The sequence below is a fragment of the Lampris incognitus genome, chromosome 18 (genome assembly GCF_029633865.1).
Source record: "Lampris incognitus isolate fLamInc1 chromosome 18, fLamInc1.hap2, whole genome shotgun sequence".
In the NCBI taxonomy this organism is placed as follows: Eukaryota; Metazoa; Chordata; class Actinopteri; order Lampriformes; family Lampridae; genus Lampris; species Lampris incognitus.
The window spans coordinates 4,009,437-4,028,969 of NC_079228.1; the positions used below are offsets into that span (position 1 = coordinate 4,009,437).

A 19,533-nucleotide genomic window follows, 5' to 3' on the forward strand; every position below is an offset into this window, starting at 1 on the left:
CGGCGGTGTTCCAGGCACTCATGAATGACATCCTTCGCGACATGCTCGACCAATTCGTTGTCGTCTACCTTGATGACATCCTCATCTTCTCCAGGTCCCTCGAGGAGCATGTCCAGCACGTGCGGCAGGTTCTCGAACGCCTCCTTCGTAACCGGCTGTTCGTCAAGGCTGAGAAATGCCTGTTCCATTCTGAGTCAGTGGACTACTTAGGTTTTATCGTGGAGGGAGGCAAGACTCGAGCTGATCCTCGCAAGATCAAAGCGGTGGTGGAATGGCCGGATCCTAAGTCACGTAAGGAACTGCAGAGCTTCCTCGGGTTCGCGAACTTTTACAGGAGGTTCGTCCGAAACTACAGCTCTGTAGCAGAACCCCTCACCCGTCTAACCTCCCCCTCTCAGCCGTTCGTCTGGTCCCCAGCTGCTCGCTCTGCATTTCTGTCGCTCAAGGAGAGGTTCACCAGTGCCCCCGTCCTACTCCATCCCGATCCCAAGAGGCAGTTCATAGTTGAGGTGGACGCTTCGGACACCGGATTGGGGGCTGTGCTCTCCCAACGATCAGAGACCGACCAGAAGGTTCATCCTTGCGCGTTCTTCTCCCGCCGGTTCCTTCCCGCCGAGGAGAACTACGATGTTGGTAATCGGGAGCTTCTCGCTGTAGTGGCTGCACTTGAGGAATGGCGCCATTGGCTGGAGGGGGCAGAGCATCCATTTACCATCTGGACTGATCATAAGAACCTGACGTTCATCCGGGCAACCAAACGTCTCAATGGTCGGCAGGCACGGTGGGCCAGCCTCCTCAGTCGGTTCGACTTCACACTGACTTATCGTCCTGGCTCCCGCAACACCAAGGCAGATGCTCTGTCTCGTCAACACCTTAAGGAACCTGTAACGGTGGAGCCAAGTCCCGTCCTCCCTGAGACCAAGGTCGTTGGCGTGGTGACCTGGGGCCTTGAAACGGTGGTCAAGCGCGCCTTGCGCTCCAGTCCAGCCCCGAGCAACGTGCCGCCTCGCCGACTGTTTGTTCCGGACTCAGTGAGGTCTCGGGTCCTCAAATGGGGCCACACCAGTCAGCTCGCTTGCCACCCTGGAGTCCACCGCACTTTCACTTTCATAGCTCGACGGTTCTGGTGGCCCACTATGAGGAGGGACGTCAAGGAGTTCGTCATGGCCTGCACCATCTGTGCCCGCAGCAAGGCCTCTCACCAGGCACCGGCTGGTCTGCTGCAGCCCCTTCCTATTCCCAGTCGGCCCTGGTCCCATGTGGCGTTGGATTTTGTCTCTGGACTTCCTCCGTCTCAGGGCAACACAGTGATCCTGACGGTGGTGGATCGCTTCAGCAAGGGTGTTCACCTGGTGGCTTTGCCTAAGCTTCCTTCTGCTTCAGAAACCGCTGACCTCCTGATGAGCCACGTCTTCCGTTTGCATGGACTTCCCAAGGACATTGTGTCAGACAGAGGGCCCCAGTTTGTTTCCCGTGTGTGGCGTGCTTTCTGCAAGGGGTTGGGCGCCTCGGTCAGCCTTTCGTCGGGATATCATCCGCAGACTAACGGACAGACTGAGAGGATGAACCAGAGTGTGGAATCTGCTCTCCGTTGCGTCGCTGCCAAGAAGCCAACCTCCTGGAGTCAGTTTCTCCCCTGGGTCGAGTATGCGGTCAACTCCCTGGTCAGCTCCGCCACCGGCCTCTCGCCCTTTGAGGCATCCCTGGGTTACCAGCCGCCCGTCTTCTCTGCACAGGAGTCCGAAGTGGAGGTTCCCTCCGTGCAGACTCATCTGGACCGCTGTCGTCGTGTCTGGGAGATCACCAGGGCTGCGCTGCTCCGTGCTACGGAACGTGCCAGACGAGGAGCTAACCGTCGCCGATCCACAGCACCAGCTTACCAACCCGGACAGAGAGTCTGGCTGTCCACCAAGGATCTCCCCCTTCAGTCCTCTGCCAAGAAGCTGAATCCCCAGTTCGTTGGACCCTTCGAGATCCAGGAAGTACCCAGTCCTGCAGTTGTGCGTCTTAAGCTCCCGGCCTCCATGAAGATCCATCCGGTTTTTCATGTGTCCCGAGTAAAGCCTGTCTCCGAGAGCCCCCTTATGCCTCCGGCCCCAGCTCCGCCTCCCCCTGAGATTGTGGATGGGCATCCACAGTGGAAGGTCCGTCGGCTGATGGACGTCCGACGCAGGGGACGGGGGTTCCAGTATTTGGTTGACTGGGAGGGCTATGGGGTGGAGGAACGAAGCTGGGTATCCCGCCAGCTCATCATGGACCCTGGTCTGCTCGCTGAGTTCTATCGCCGTCACCCTGACAAGCCTGGCAGGTCGCCTGGTGGCTCCCGTAGAGGGGGGGGTACTGTTAGGGCTCGGTCTGTTGACCAACCTGGCAACCAGCAATGAGAGCGGGGGAAGGGCGCGTCTGAAACACCTGCAGCCTACCCTACTCGTTAACCACTCTAGTATAAGTTTGTTTGCTTTCCAGAACTCGTCGCGAGTTCGTCCTGAACAGTCCCGTGAGTAAATTCTTCGTCTCGAGTTTTGTGACATTTCTGTGTCTCCCGGTGGAGTACAGATTGTAGTATTCTCCGTGTTTTTGCTTGTTTGATTATTCCCTTGTGTCAGTTCTCCTTGAGAGCTTGTTCGGAGAAGAACTCTCTTTGTGTTTTCCCCATTGGATTTTCCCATCGTGATTTTCTAGTTGAGATCAAGTTTTTGATATTCTAATTTCTCCTCTCTCACTGTGGATCTTATTACTCGGTTGGACTTCGGACTTTAAAGGAGCAGTTTGTGTTTTTTTCCTTTTCGGATCAAGGGGGCAGTTTACGTTTTCCCATTTTTAAGAAGCTATTCTCAAGTTCCGCCTGAAGCGCCTCCCCCTTCTGTCCAGGCCCGGCCGGCTCTCCTCTACGAGTCCTGCCAGGTTGGTGCTTTACCTTGTCTTGTGTTGTCGCTATTGGGTTCGTTCTACAAACCCTAACAGACAGAGAAAAATAATCCCCAAACAAAAAACATGATGCACACCCTTTTCAGTCCATTATTATTTACCCCTCTTAGTCTTGCCCTTTCTGCTTGTTCCCTCTTCCCTCCCCTTACTATCTCCATCCCATTCCGAAGCCTTAGGGTTCGGCTGTCGTCTCTCACTCCCCTGCCCGTGTAGAGGCCCTCTCTGCCCCGGCTGCCCGCAAGGCAAGGACGCAAGGCTGCCCGAACTGCCCTCCCTCTGGTTGCTGCGGCTCCTGTCCCCTGATGTTGTTACAGCCTGACCCCTCAGCGACCCGTGCGCCAGAGTGGAGACGCTCGTCGGCATCCTCCCCACCCTCTCAGACGCCGCAGTCAAACCGCCGCTTCCTCTTTTCTCCTCCTCCTCCTCTTCCTCCTCAACCTCGCTCTCCTCCTCCATCTCATGGCGTGCAGCTGACTGGGGCCCCTCTGCTTCGCCATCAGTCGCAATGCCATCAGGATGATCTCCTGTCTCCGTCTCTTCTGCCCCGTCCTCCACTCCCTCGCCGGTGTCCCTCTCTGTCTCCTCTTTGGGATCTGCTCCAGGCATGGCTGCGCATTCTCGTGCGTAGTGTCCGATCTCCCCACACTTGAAGCACTTGAACTCCGGGCACTCCCGTAGGATGTGTCCGGGCTGGAGGCACAGCCTGCAAACTTTAGATTGATTATCGTGCAGCACTCTGAAGTATTCAATCCCTTCCAGCGTCTCAAATTTGGTGCTGTAAGGTAAAGAGGAGACATTTTCATTGAAACGGACTTTGAGGAATCTCGTCCCGTCAAAAACGTCCGTCCCGGCCCACTTCCTCCGCTTGATAGGAGACACCGGCTCCACGCCCCACTGCTCCAGTTTAGTAACAATTTGATTGTCTGTGACATACAGGGGAAGGTTCAAAAAGGAGACGATCCTGGTGTCCCTCGTAACTTCCGATGCCACCACTCTGGAGTTTCTAATCTTGAAGCCGTCCAGTAGTCTTGTTTTCCCTTTCGGGTTACTCATCGTGAGCTCCCATCGTTTGTCGCTTTTCGACCTGCAGCCCAATACTCTCCCACACGTGTTGTCAACCGCACGCAGAAGCTCCATCATGGAGATTTTGTCTTCTCCCTCCACGTCCACATTAACCACCAGGTCTCTGTCCATCTCTCTCCCTTACCCCTCCCTCCCCGCCGCTTCCGCTGCGACCGCCGTCTCTTTCACCAACGCCATTGCTGTGACCCCTACACCTCGTCTCTCTTTTCGTTTCTCCGCTCGACTCTCCACCACCACAAATTCTCCTCTCTCCCCCTTCTCCATCACGCTTTCTGCCTCAGTCGGATTCGCGTCCTGCTGGGGCTTCTTTGTTTCCGCCGCCATACCTCCATTTTGTTTGTCCGTCTGCCCGTCGTCGTAAGTCTTGTCCGGTCCGAGTGTCCTTGCCGTTTGTGCCATTTTCGTGCTTCTAAAGCCACAAAAGTTTCCCCCGTGCAGCAGAACGCTGCTGGGGGGAAGTTAGAAACGTTATTTTCAGAGACTGCTGTTTCAGTAGGCTATCTTATAAAGAATGACACACACACGAGTTGCTCAGTGCAGTCAAGTATATTCAAAGTGATGTAACATGTTCCTGAGCGCGGGTCATGTGTATCTAAGGTAAACTAGTGGATGGCATCGATCTATCTAGACCCGTAACATCCTCCTTTTCCAAGTATAAACACATACACATGAAGTTAGTGCAAAATAAAATTACTTTCATATACGAACAACCAATAACAGTGCAACAGCAGTAAATCTCTTCATATCCCATACCAGTGTAATAACCACAGTAGCGTATGATAACATTTCTCCTCTTTTCCCCCTCTCTCCCACATAGCAACCATCAACATTATTCAGATTACATAGTGAGTTTCAGTGGAGGTTTAGACAGCCGCCCAACCCTTGTGTAAGTGTGTCCATCCGAACGCGGAGCGCCAACAGGAGTAGATGGCGCCTTGGGCATGGACCTGATGGGGCTCGGCTCGAACACAGCCTGAGGGGTCTCAATGACAGTTTCTGTAGCTGGATCCCCGTCCGGTGTGTGTGCCGCAGCGGGTTCAACAGGATCGTGCGCGGCTCGTGCCGCTGGCTCAGCCACTCTGAGATCGATCCTGTTACGACGGTACAGGGAGCCATCAATGTCCACAAGATAGGACCTCGGCGCAACCCTGCGGAGACAAGTTCCGACTCTCCAGCGGCCAGTGTTATCACCTGGCAGGGGCTTCATCCGTACGACTTCCCCAATTTCAAGTGCCGGCAATTCACGGGCAGATCTGTCATAGAAGGATTTGGCGAGTTGCTTACTGTGGCGCAGCTTTTCAGTGACGCCCACGACAACAGCTGGTTCCAGGAGCTTGCTTGCCGCCGGGATGGACGTCTTCAACCGGCGGGACATGAGGCGTTGTGCTGGGCTGCTGCCCATGTTTTCCGTAGGTGTATTCCTCCAGTGAAGCACGGCTTTCCAGGGGTCTTCACCATCATGCGCGGCCTTACGCAGAAGATTTTTTACAATCTTCACGGCCGACTCGGCCTTGCCATTTGCTTTCGGGTGTCTGGGAGAGGAGGTCACGTGCTCAAATTCCCACTCAGAAGCGAACCGTGTGAACTGAGCTGTGAACTGAGGGCCGTTGTCTGTAATAACCTTCTCTGGCTGACCATGTCGGGCGAACTGTGCCTTACATCGCTTGATGACTGTCTCTGCAGACATGTCGGGTAGAAGCTCAATCTCCCAAAAATCGGAATAGTGGTCGACTATTAGGAGATAGTCTTTCTGTCTGAAGCTGAATAGGTCCATGCTCAAGACCTGCCATGGCCTGGTTGGTACTTCGTGAGAGAGCATGGTCTCCTTTTGCTGATTGTGGGCGTACACATTGCAGGTCGAGCAGCTGCTTACAAAGTCCTTTATCTCTGACTGCATGTTGGGCCAGTACAATGTCTCTTGAGCGTGTCGGCAGCATGCATCACCCCCTATGTGACTTGAATGTATGCGCGTCAACATTTCTGGGCGGAGTGACTTTGGGATGATGACTTTTTGCCCCCGGAACAGAACTCCGTTCTGCACACTGATTTCATCCCTGAAGGGCCAGTACTCCCTAGCGATGAGGGGCGCTTCCTCCTTTACATCTGGCCAGCCCACGAGAACAGTGTTCTTCAGTGCCTGTAAGCATTCATCTCTGTCGGTGTGTCGTCTGATCTGTTCCAGCCGCTGGTTAGTCACATTCAGGTACTCTGCCTGGTTCACGTGCTGTATGTCTTCCTGCTCTTGTTGCAGAGAGCAGATAGCGTGTCGCTGATATGCAGTCCCTCTGCCGGAGCATCCAGCCGTAGCTCTGCTGAGCGTGTCGCTTATGAACATCTCTGGGCCTGGTTTGTAGATTACCCTCAGGTCGTAGTTCTGCAGAGTCATGAGCATGCTCCGGAGTCTCTTGGGCGCATTGAGAAGTGGCTTGCTGAAAATAGAGATCAGAGGCTTATGGTCCGTCTCTGCTGTGATTGGGTCGCGGCCATATAGGTAATGGTGAAACCTCTGGCAGGCGAAGACGATACTGAGACACTCCTTCTCAATTTGTGCATAGTTTTTTTCGATGGGGGTAAGAGCCCTCGAGGCAAATGCGATGGGCTGACCTTCCTGCATGAGACAACAACCGAGACCGCTCTGGCTGGCGTCGCTCTGGATTGCGATTGGCTTAGTTACATCATAGTAGCGCAGGACGGGCATGGCTGTCGCCAGCGCCTTAAGCTCATGAACCGCCGCCTCGTGCTTAGGCAGCCAGTGCCAGGGTGTGTCCTTGTCCAACAGGCGTCGCAACGGCTCGCAGACAGTAGATAGATGAGGCATGAACTTGGCTAAATAGTTAGCGAAGCCAATGAGACGCTGCACGCCCTTGGCATCTGTTGGGTTCGGCATGTCAATAATGGCTCTCACCTTCTCTGGATCGGGCTTCAGTCCAGCAGATGAGAGAATGTGGCCATGAAACTGCACCTCAGCCACCTTGAACTGCAACTTCTTCAGGCCGAGGCGAAGCTTGACCTCGCGGCAGCGTTCCATCAACGCCGCAAGCTTGACGTCGTGGTCGTCCCCAGCCTCCTTGTCTGTGTCCCCGCAGCCGACGACCAGGATATCGTCTGCAATGGGCTCAACGCCCTTCAGACCGGCGAGGAGCTCGTGCTGCTTGCGCTGATATACCTCGGGCGCCACCGATACTCCAAATGGTAGCTTGAGCCACCGCTTCCTCCCCCAGGGGGTCCAGAACGTGGTCATGAGGCTACTCTCATAGTCCAGTTTGCATTGCAGGAATGCATCCCGAGCGTCCACTAACGTGAAGACTCTGGCCTTGGGCAATTTATACAAAATGTCCTCCAAGGTAGGCATGATGTAGTGAGAGCGCTTTAGGGCTTTGTTCAATGGTTTAGGGTCAATGCATATTCTCAGCTTCTCCGGTTTTTTAACAATCACCATGTTGCTGATCCAATCTGTAGGATCTGTGACAGGCGCAAGGTGGCCATCAGCCTCGTACTTGTCCAGCTGGGCTTTGACTGCTGCTTTCATTGCGATTGGGACATTGCGAGGGGCACTCTGTACTGCAGCAACACTAGGATCAAGGTCAAAATGGACCTCCCCAGGCACGGATTCCACAGGGGAGTTGAACACGTCACTGTATCTGTTGATAAGCTGTTCTTTAGTTAGGGCTCCTGGTTGTGTGTGTTCCATTTTGAGCACATCCTCTGGAATTGTGAAATTCATGAGCCCTAAGCGTTCACAGGTGGAGCCTGACAGAAGAGGATGTTGGCTGGTCCTCACTATTTCGAATGAGAGCTTGTGTGTTTGGCCTCTCACAGTACAGTCAGTCTCAAAGGTGCCCATAGAGCTCAGTGTTTCCCCGAATACAGCTTCAGTCTGGTGTCACTCGGACGGAGAGGTGTGTTTGGGGCCAGCATTTTCTTGCCTTGAAAGCCCATTACATTGCAGGTGGCTCCAGAGTCCAGCTGACATTGTTGTGGCTTGTCGTGGAGTTTCAGAGTCACAAACCACTTCTTTCCTTTGGTGTGCACTGCGCCGATTGACTCAAACATGTACAGATCATCTGCATCATTACTATGCTCTGGGGGTTCTTCTGTGTATTCCACACAGTTTACCTTGCCCTCAGCATGCCCCTTTTTGCTCTTTAAGCACACTTTAGAAAAGTGATTAAGTGTCCCGCATGACCTACATTGTTTCCCGAAGGCCTGGCAATGCTCTCTGCCCCTTGAATGCGAGCTGCCACAATATTTGCAATTGCCTGCATCTCCTGCTGTTCTGGGTGGATTGCTCTGTTTCCATTGGTTTTGTCTGGGTTGCCTAGCAACGGCATGCACTGCCTCCGGCTGCGGTGTTGTTGCAAACTCCATTGCTCTCATACGGATGTCAGTTTGCTCTGCTGCGCGACACATGTCAATAGCTGTGAACATGTTCAAATCCTTCTCTCTCAACAGCCTGCGCCTAATGGCCTCGCTTGCAACTCCCAGGACTATCTTATCACGGATCATTTCATCTTTCAACTGTCCATACTCACAGGTTGCTGCCCTCTCTCTCAGTCTCGTCACAAAGGTATCAAACGATTCTCCTTCCTCCTGCTTGCAACTCCCGAAAATGTACCTCTCGTATATTGTGTTTTTTGCTGGCTTGAAGTATTTCCCCAACTCTCTCAGTATGGCGTCAGGATCCCCTTGATCATCTTCTGAGAGGTTCAGATTGTGGCGGTAAATATGCCTGCATTCACTTCCCATCACACTTCTTAGAGTAGCCGCTTGTATTTTCTTGTCCTTGCCAAGTATGCCCGTGACGAGGACGTAGTCTTCATATTCGGCCCGAAAAATGTCCCAATTGACACTCCAATCGCCTGTGAAGCTCATCGGGGACGGTGGTGGAATATTCACGTTAGCTGCCATTGTATGTGATGCTATCGGCGCCGGTAATGCTAGCGTTAGCTCCTCTGTGACAACGTCTTCAGCAGAAGTACTTTGCTCTGAATCGGAATCCTCCGACATGTGACCTACTCAGGCCTACAAACTTAAACATGCGAGCTAGTAAAATAAGAAATAATTTATCCCACTTCTGACACCATGTTTCAGTAGGCTATCTTATAAAGAATGACACACACACGAGTTGCTCAGTGCAGCCAAGTATATTCAAAGTGATGTAACATGTTCCTGAGCGCGGGTCATGTGTATCTAAGGTAAACTAGTGGATAGCCGATGGCATCGATCTATCTAGACCCGTAACAACTGCTCTCTTTTCCCCGTCGATTTAATGTCTTTTTCGTCCGCTCCGCCGCCACCAGGCCAACCCGGAAGTTATCAGAGTGGTATGGCCGTAAGCCGTCGAGCTGGAGCCTTGCAGCTTTTTTACAGTTGAGTTGGCCGCCGAACTTCTTCTTTCTGTTGTCAGCTTGTTTCCCCACTTTCATCTTATAGACAAACTCCATCACATCCTATCGCTTTTGCTGTCCAAGGAGTCACGTGTAAGAATATGACTTAAAGCTAACTAAGATACAAGCGTTAAGAAGACATTTTACTGGTTTTTGACCCAAATGTTTGTCTGGCTTTACCTATACGTCAGATTTTTCAGTTGGAATTCAGTAAAAGAAAATCAAAGTATTTTGAGATGATCGTAGGGCGGAATAAAAGGCTTACAGCACCTGGTATTCCCAGGCGGTCTCCCATCCAGGTACTAACTAGGCCCCAACCCTGATTTAGCTTCCGAGATCGGACGAGATCGGGCGTTATCAGGCTGGTATGGCCGTAAGCCGTCGAGCTGGAGCCTTGCAGCTTGTTCATAGATGAGTTGGCCGCCGACCTTCTTCTTTCTGTTGTCAGCTTGTTTCACCACTTTCATCTTATGACAAACTCCATCACATCCTTTCGCTCTTGCTGTCCAAGGAGTCGGGTTTGTAATGTAAAAATATGATTTAAAGTGTCACGTATCAGGAACGAACCCAAAAGCAGACGGGACAACCAGGTAAGGGAAGAATCAAATCTTTAAGGAAGTAACCGATCTCACGGATAGAGCAGGAGTCGGCTCAGTGGCAGGCAGGCTGGCAGAAGTCCATGAAAATCGACGTTCCAGCCAAGTCTGGACCTCAGTGGAGGCTTTTTAAGGGTGATGATCGCGTTGATGTCAAGGGAGAGCGGCTGACTGCTTTGATGGCCAGCTGGTGTCAGGGGCGAACGCTTTGATGTCAAGGGCGAGAGGCTGTGACAGCGAACGCTTAGATGTCAAGGCAAGTCCAGGGAGAGAGGCTGTGACAGGGGGGGTCAGCAGGTGTCAGGGGCAAACGCTTTGATGTCAAAGGCGAGAGGCTGTGACCGCGAACGCTTTGATTTCGAGGGCGAGAGGCTGTGACATAAAGCTAACTAAGATACAGCCATTGAGAAGACTTTTTACTGTTTTCTGAAATAAATGTTTGTCTGGTTTCACCTATACGTCAGATTTTTCAATTGGAATTCAGTAAAAGAAAATCAAAGTACTTTGAGATGATCGTAGGGCGGAATAAAAGGCTTACAGCATCTGGTATTCCCAGGCGCTCTCCCATCCAGGTACTAACCAGGCCCGACCTTGCTTTAGCTTTCGAGATTGGACGAGATCGGGCGTTATCAGGCTGGTATGGCCGTAAGCCGTCGAGCTGGAGCCTTGCAGCTTTTTCATAGATGAGTTGCCCGCCGACCTTCTTCTTTCTGTTGTCAGCTTGTTTCACCACTTTCATCTTATGACAAACTCCATCACATCCTATCGCTTTTGCTGTCCAAGGAGTCACGTGTAAGAATATGACTTAAAGCTAACTACGATACCGCCGTTGAGAAGACTTTTTACTGGTTTTTGACCCAAATGTTTGTCTGGCTTTACCTATACGTCAGATTTTTCAATTGGAATTCAGTTAATGAAAATCGACGCACTTTGAGATGATCGTATTGCGGAATAAAAGGCTTACAGCACCTGGTATTCGCAGAGGGTCTCCCATCCAGGTACTAACTAGGCCCGACCCTGCTTAGCCTTCGAGATCGGACGAGATCGGGCGTTAACAGGCTGGTATGGCCGTAAGCCGTCGAGCTGGATCCTTGCAGCTTTTTCATAGATGAGTTGCCCGCCGACCTTTTTTCCGTTGTCAGCTTGTTTCACCACTTTCATCTTATGACAAACTCCATCACATGCTATCGCTTTTGCTGTCCAAGAAGTCACGTTTGTAATGTAAAAATATGACTTAAAGTGTCACGTATCAGGAACGAACCCAAAAGCAGACGGGACAACCAGGTAAGGGAAGAATCAAGTCTTTATTGAAGTAACCGATCTCACGGGTAGAGCAGGAGTCGGCTCAGTGGCAGGTAGGCAAGCAGAAGTCCATGAAAATCGTCGTTCCAGCCAAGACTGGGCCACAGTGGAGACTTTTTAAGGGTGATGATCGCGTTGATGTCAAGGGAGAGAGGCTGACTGCTTTGATGGCCAGCTGGTGTCAGGGGCGAACGCTTTGATGTCAAGGGCGAGAGGCTGTGACATAAAGCTAACTAAGATACAGCCATTGAGAAGACTTTTTACTGGTTTATGAAATAAATGTTTGTCTGGTTTCACCTATACGTCAGATTTTTCAATTGGAATTCAGTAAAAGAAAATCAAAGTACTTTGAGATGATCGTAGGGCGGAATAAAAGGCTTACAGCACCTGGTGTTCCCAGGCGGTCTCCCATCCAGGTACTAACCAGGCCCGACCTTGCTTTAGCTTCCGAGATCGGACGAAATCGGGCGTTACTTATTTTTTTTATTGTCTTTTATTATGAAAATATAATTTTTGGAGAAAAAAAAATATTTTTGATTACATGTATTGTCCATCAATCCCACATTGTTACATTTGTTTTACACTTTGGTTCGCTTACACAAGATAGTATCAGTCTCTCTTAATACATAAAATAAAGCCATGCTTTCCAAATCATTAACTTAAATCAGTGCTTTTGGAACCAGATCAGAAAATGAAACAAATCAGCCCTTTTGAACAAACCTTAGACTGTGTTTTTAAAAGAAAGTGACATTACAATACTTGTTCCCCAAATTAAAACACCACTTTGAGATTTTAAATGACACACATTCCACATTAAACAGAATGATCCCATCCTCCCCTTAACTTCAATAAAACATAACAGAGAAAGTTAAAAGAAAACCGTAACTCGTCTTTAACTCTGTTTATATTTACCCTTCCAATAATCATCATTTTCCGTTCACATCATTTCAGACTTTTTCCTCCCCTCCCTCCCTCACCAGTTCCACACAATCCCCCCCCTCCTGTTGAGGGAGAGGAGATGGCTGTCTCTGATGAAGAGCCGGGTGAAGTCCGCATCGCCGTGCGTCAGTCTGTAATGTGTTTGTTTTTTGACCATGTTTTTGAAAATGTTCCAAACCGGGATGATTCTGCGTTCAAAGTGCGCAATGTTCCGACGTGATTTGACGGCCCACCGGGCGTGACTTAAGAGGAATTTGCACAGCGCTGCGTTCTTCACCCTGCTCTTCTCCCACACTCCAAACACAAAGAATACATCCCACGAATCCCCGCTGTCCCAAATTAATCCCAGTTTGTTGACTAAGCACTTTTTCAGGGTTTCAAAGAAGCTCGCCAGCTCCGAGCAGTGGCCGTACATGTGCAATAGTGTTTCAGGCAGCAGGCCACAGACGTCGCACTCCCTGCCGACCCCCTTGTCAAACTGGTGCAGAATAACGTTAGTGAACACTTTGTTGTGTCGGATTTTGTAGTCGTTGTCTTCTGCCTCAATGCTGTTCCCTCTCACCCTCCATTGTCCCCAGATTTGTCCCACATTCAAATTGGGCATAACTTTGCCCCAGAACGGCAGAGGTCGGACGTTGCGATGCCTGTGCCAGAAACTTTCCATAGATCTGTTTGCTTGTCAACCTGTGTATACTCCTCCACTCTCCTCCTTGCTCCACCAACATGGCTGGGAGCTCCCCCTCTCTGTTCTGTACCACTCTCCGCTCTATGGTTGTCCGCCATTCTTTTGGGATGCTTTCCTTTAAATCGTTATAATAGCTTGTTGTCTCCGTAATTTTGGCCTCATAGTTTATCTCCTTTATACTGTCATGTATGGCTTGGGGGGGGGGAGAAAACCCGGCATCAGTTCATACATGACGTCCTTCAACTGGACCAAACCTGCTCTTAACATGTCATTATTACATAGAAGCTTACCTGTCTTTTGAATTTTCTTATTTAGAAAGATTGGCATTTCTCTGATGACGTTTACCGAGTCACATGCATAGTCTATATGCTTTAGAAATTCCGCGTGAGCGGACAGGACTTCTCTATAGAAACCTGGAAGCCCCGCCATCATCGGTCGCTTTAGTTGCATCAGCAGCACAAAATCGCCTATGTGAAATACCTTGTTTATGAAGTAAGCCATCAGGCTTTTCCAGCCGTGGGCTGTGGAGTCACACAGATATTTTTGCACAGTTTTGATCCTGAACGCCCTTTTTTTGCTTTCTATATCTACTAATTGAAGTCCTCCCTCCCTGTACTTACCTATTAAAGTTTTTCGTACTATTTTACTTACTTTTGCCCTCCACAAAAAATTGGTTATGATTTCATGTATTCTGTTTAATACCCATAAGGGTAGTTCTATAACTGCTAATGTATAGTTTAGTTTTGACAATATTAAGTTGTTTAGAACCACTACTTTACCTTTGAGTTTTAGGTCTCTCAGTTTCCAATAATTTAGACATTTTTCTATTTTATTAATAATTTCCGTCCATGACAGATCACGAGCTGCCACTACATCTTTACCGATGTAGGTGCCTAGAATTTTTATATGCTTGCTTTGTATTTTAAAAGGTGTGGTCTCCTGCTGAGGCTCAGCCATGTTAATGAACATGATTTCTGACTTACCTACATTTATGCGGGAGCCAGAGGCTCGACCGTACATGTTTATTACTGCCATTGCTCTCTCTATGCTTGCCATGTCCTTTACTGTTAGGGTGGTGTCATCAGCAAACTGCTGGACGACACAGGATCCTCCCCCTGGTAACTCAATACCTCTAATACCCTTGTCTTGTTTTAATAGAAATCCTAGTGGCTCTGCTATTATTGTGTACAGGATTGAGGATAGTGGACAGCCTTGTCTGACCGACCTTTCCAGAGGAAACGCATCAGTGGTTGCACCGTTGCATTTGACCTTACCTGTAGCTTTGCTATATAACAATTTTACCCAAGTTAGAAATCTGTCTCCAAAACCTACCTTCTTCAGTACATTAAACATAAATTGATGCTCTACTCGGTCAAAGGCTTTATTGAAGTCAATGGCCAGAAGGACACCTGCTTGATCTGTCTCTTTTAAATACTCCACCACATCTCTTATGGTGCGTACTGTGTCAGTGACTTCTCTCCCTGGCACACTATAAGCCTGGGTGGCTTCTATTATTGTATGTAATATTTGTTTGACTCTGTTTGCGAATATTTTCATTAGTATTTTGTAGTCATTGTTCAACAGAGTAATGGGCCTATAATTTGTTAGGTCATCCTTCTCCCCTTTCTTAAAAATTAAAGTGATCAAGCCTAGAGTCATTGACTCCGGTACCTTCTGTTCTTTTTCCATTGTTTTATACAATTTCAGTAGTGTTGGTTTGAGCGTGTTGCAGAAAGCTTTATAGAAGTTTGCCGTCAACCCATCACTACCTGGGCTTTTATTTGACATCATTTGATGTATTGCACACTCTATATCCTCCTCAGTTAGTTCCTGTTCACACGCTGATTTATCCTCATCATTTAGTTTAGCAGTCATCTCTTCCAATATGTCATTTGGAGCTTGTATGTCTGAACTCCCAGTTTTAAACAAGTCACTATAAAAAGTTTGTACTGTTTCCAGAATGTCTACTAAATTGGTCACTACTTTACCTTCTTTATTTTTGATTTCTTGCAAATAACACTGATTTTGTTTTCTTTTTTCCAAGTTGAGGAAAAAAGCTGTACTTTTCTCCCCTTCTACTGCATATTGAGCACGGCTCCTCACTATAGCACCTTCACATTTTATCCTTTCAATTTCATTTATTTCATTTTAAATATTCACAAGCCTTTCAACATTGACAACCGGTTGTGCATTTAATTTAGCAATTGTATTTCTTAATGATCTTTCTTTTTCTCTAGTTTTAAAGTTCAATCTTTTCGCAAACTGAATACTTTTTTGTTTAATTCTCACTTTTAATTTCTCCCACCCCTCTATGATATTTTCCCCAAACTCAGGCTGTGAACATTCAAATGAGATCAATTTAGAGATACAGTCAACATAATCCCTTCTGTTCAGCAGGCTAGCATTAAGGTGCCACACGCCTCCCCCCCTCCCCCTCCTTTTACCCCCCATTCCCACACGCAGGATGGCATGATCACTAATGAAATTTAAACAATAGCGCACAGTATCGAAAAGGTCGATCTGCGGTTTCTTGACTAAACAAAAATCAATCCGACTTTGCCGTACAGTGTCCATTTGTGGCTGTACTCTCGAGTACTCTCGTGTTATGGGATTTCTGGTTCTCCATAAATCACAGAAATTATTCTTGGCCATAAACAGATTCAGGGCCGCTCTGGAACAGTCGTGTTTATAGCTACCGTTATCGCTAATGTCAAGCCTGCTCATCTTGACATTGAAATCCCCAACTATGATGTCACAGTCTTTAGCTATGATATTCAATTCTCGAAAGAAAGAAGACCTGTCCCCCTCGTGGTTGGGCGCATAAATGTTCAGTAATTTGTAGACAGTGTCTTCAAAAACAAAGCCCACTTTAACCCACCTCCCCCCAATGTCTTTGTCTATTAGAGTGGCATCAGCCTCAATGTGGCTACTCACCATGATGCTTACTCCTCGTGCCCGCTGAGTCCCATGGCTTGAAAAGTAGGATCCAGGCCACCTTTTCTTGCACTGAGTTTCACAGTCAGTGTCCCAGTGGGTTTCTTGGAGACAGATTATTTCTGCATCACACATTTTTACGACTTTAGTGAACTTGTCCATGTCATGTAGTCCACGTACGTTGAATGATGCTATTTTGACCATGGTGAGTGGGAAAGACAGAGAAAAGAAAAATCCCCAAACAAAAAGCATGATGCACACCCTTTTCAGTCCATTATTATTTACCCCTCTTAGTCTTGCCCTTTCTGCTTGTTCCCTCTTCCCTCCCCTTACTAACTCCATCCCATTCCGAAGCCTTAGGGTTCGGCTGTCGTCTCTCATTCCCCTGCCCGTGTAGAGGCCCTCTCTGCCCCGGCTGCCCGCAAGGCAAGGACGCAAGGCTGCCCGAACTGCCCTCCCTCTGGTTGCTGCGGCTCCTGTCCCCTGATGTTGTTACAGCCTGACCCCTCAGCGACCCGTGCGCCAGAGTGGAGACGCTCGTCGGCATCCTCCCCACCCTCTCAGAGGCCGCAGTCAAACCGCCGCTTCCTCTTTTCTCCTCTTCCTCCTCTTCCTCCTCAACCTCGCTCTCCTCCTCCATCTCATGGCGTGCAGCTGACTGGGGGCCCTCTGCTTCGCCATCAGTCGCAATGCCATCAGGATGATCTCCTGTCTCCGTCTCCTCTGCTCCCCCCTCCACTCCCTCGCCGGTGTCCCTCTCTGTCTCCTCTTTGGGATCTGCTCCAGGCATGGCTGCGCATTCTCGTGCGTAGTGTCCGATCTCCCCGCACTTGAAGCACTTGAACTCCGGGCACTCCCGTAGGATGTGTCCGGGCTGGAGGCACAGCCTGCAAACTTTAGATTGATTATCGTGCAGCACTCTGAAGTATTCAATCCCTTCCAGCGTCTCAAATTTGGTGCTGTAAGGTAAAGAGGAGACATTTTCATTGAAACGGACTTTGAGGAATCTCGTCCCGTCAAAAACGTCCGTCCCGGCCCACTTCCTCCGCTTGATAGGAGACACCGGCTCCACGCCCCACTGCTCCAGTTTAGTAACAATTTGATTGTCTGTGACATACAGGGGAAGGTTCAAAAAGGAGACGATCCTGGTGTCCCTCGTAACTTCCGATGCCACCACTCTGGAGTTTCTAATCTTGAAGCCGTCCAGCAGTCTTGTTTTCCCTTTCGGGTTACTCATCGTGAGCTCCCATCGTTTGTCGCTTTTCGACCTGCAGCCCAATACTCTCCCACACGTGTTGTCAACCGCACGCAGAAGCTCCATCATGGAGATTTTGTCTTCTCCCTCCACGTCCACATTAACCACCAGGTCTCTGTCCATCTCTCTCCCTTCCCCCTCCCTCCCCGCCGCTTCCGCTGCGACCGCCGTCTCTTTCACCAACGCCATTGCTGTGACCCCTCCACCTCGTCTCTCTTTTCGTTTCTCCGCTCGACTCTCCACCACCACAAATTCTCCTCTCTCCCCCTTCTCCATCACGCTTTCTGCCTCAGTCGGATTCGCGTCCTGCTGGGGATTCTTTGTTTCCGCCGCTATACCTCCATTTTGTTTGTCCGTCTGCCCGTAGTCGTAAGTCTTGTCCGGTCCGAGTGTCCTTGCCGTTTGTGCCATTTTCGTGCTTCTAAAGCCACAAAAGTTTCCCCCGTGCAGCAGAACGCTGCTGGGGGGAAGTTAGAAACGTTATTTTCAGAGACTGCTCTCTTTTCCCCGTCGATTTAATGTCTTTTTCGTCCGCTCCGCCGCCACCACGCCAACCCGGAAGTTATCAGGCTGGTATGGCCGTAAGCCGTCGAGCTGGAGCCTTGCAGCTTTTCATAGATGAGTTGGCCGCCGACCTTGTTCTTTCTGTTGTCAGCTTGTTTCCCCACTTTCATCTTATGACAAACTCCATCACATCCTATCGCTTTTGCTGTCCAAGGAGTCACGTTTGTAATGTAAAAATATGACTTAAAGTGTCACGTATCAGGAACGAACCCAAGAGCAGACGGGACAACCAGGTAAGGGAAGAATCAAGTCTTTATTGAAGTAACCGATCTCATGGGTAGAGCAGGAGTCGGCTCAGTGGCAGGTAGGCAAGCAGGCAGGCAGAAGTCCATGAAAGGCGACGTTCCAGCCAAGACTGGACCACATTGGAGGCTTTTTAAGGGTGATGATCGCGTTGATGTCAATTGAGAGCGGCTGACTGCTTTGATGGCCAGCTGGTGTCAGGGGCGAACGCTTTGATGTCAAGGGCGAGAGGCTGTGACCGCGAAAGCTTTGATGTCGAGGGCGAGAGGCTGTGACATAAAGCTAACTAAGATACAGCCATTGAGAAGACTTTTTACTGGTTTCTGACCCAAATGTTTGTCTGGTTTCACCTATACGTCACATTTTTCAATTGGAATTTAGTAAAAGAAAATCAAAGTACTTTGAGATGATCGTAGGGCGAATTAAAAGACTTACAGCACCTGATATTCCCAGGTGGTCTCCCATCCAGCTACTAACTAGGCCCGACCCTGCTTAGCTTCCGAGATCGGACGAGACCGGCGTTATCAGGCTGGTTTGGCCTTCGAGCTGGAGCTTTGCAGCTTTTTCATAGATCAGTTGGCCGCCGACCTTCTTCTTTCTGTTGTCAGCTTGTTTCACCACTTTCATCTTATAGACAAACTCCATCACATCCTATCGCTTTTGCTGTCAAAGGAGTCACGTGTAAGAATATGACTTAAAGCTAACTAAGATACAGCCGTTGAGAAGAATTTTACTGGTTTTTGACCCAAATGTTTGTCTGGCTTTACCTATACGTCAGATTTTTCAATTGGAATTCAGTAAAAGAAAATCGACGCACTTTGAGATGATCGTAGGGCGGAATAAAAGGCTTACAGCACCTGGTATTCCCAAGCGGTCTTCCATACAGGTACTAACTAGGCCCGACCCTGCTTAGCTTCCGAGATCGGACGAGATCGGGCGTTATCAGGCTGGTATGGCCGTAAGCCGTCGAACTGGATCCTTGCAGCTTTTTCATAGATGAGTTGGCCGCCGACCTTCTTCTTTCTGTTGGCAGCTTGTTTCACCACTTTCATCTTATGACAAACTCCATCACATCATATCGCTTTTGCTGTCCAAGGAGTCACGTGTGTAATGTAAAAATATGACTTAAAGTGTCACGTATCAGGAACGAACCCAAAAGCAGACGGGACAACCAGGTAAGGGAAGAATCAAGTCTTTATTGAAGTAACCGATCTCACGGGTAGAGCAGGAGTCGGCTCAATGGCAGGCAGGCAGGCAGGCAGAAGTCCATGAAAGGCGACGTTCCAGCCAAGACTGGACCACAGTGGAGGCTTTTTAAGGGTGATGATCGCGTTGATGTCAAGGGAGAGCGGCTGACTGCTTTGATGGCCGGCTGGTGTCAGGGGCGAACGCTTTGATGTCAAGGGCGAGAGGCTGTGACAGCGAACGCTTTGATGTCAAGGCAAGTCCAGGGAGAGAGGCTGTGACAGCGGGGCTCAGCAGGTGTCAGGGGCGAACGCTTTGATGTCAAGGGCGAGAGGCTGTGACCGCGAACGCTTTGATGTCGAGGGCGAGAGGCTGTGACCGCGAACGCTTTGATGTCAAGGGCGAGAGGCTGTGACAGTACCCCCCCTCCGA

At 49.6% G+C, this 19,533-nt stretch overlaps 2 non-coding genes and 2 pseudogenes across 2 annotated transcripts; all 4 read right to left on the reverse strand.

Annotated features, from left to right (window-relative positions):
* Nucleotides 1–9,656: 9,656 nt before the first annotated feature.
* On the reverse strand, nt 9,657–9,777 carry LOC130129191 (5S ribosomal RNA). Its single transcript, XR_008811973.1, has one exon. It is a non-coding gene; the product is annotated as a 5S ribosomal RNA (ribosomal RNA).
* Nucleotides 9,778–10,525: 748 nt separating this feature from the next.
* LOC130129329 (5S ribosomal RNA) lies at nt 10,526–10,645 on the reverse strand (annotated as a pseudogene).
* A 306-nt stretch (nt 10,646–10,951) lies between these two features.
* LOC130129242 (5S ribosomal RNA) lies at nt 10,952–11,070 on the reverse strand (annotated as a pseudogene).
* Nucleotides 11,071–18,761: 7,691 nt separating this feature from the next.
* LOC130129409 (5S ribosomal RNA) lies at nt 18,762–18,880 on the reverse strand. The gene has a single exon (XR_008812016.1). It is a non-coding gene; the product is annotated as a 5S ribosomal RNA (ribosomal RNA).
* Nucleotides 18,881–19,533: the final 653 nt, after the last annotated feature.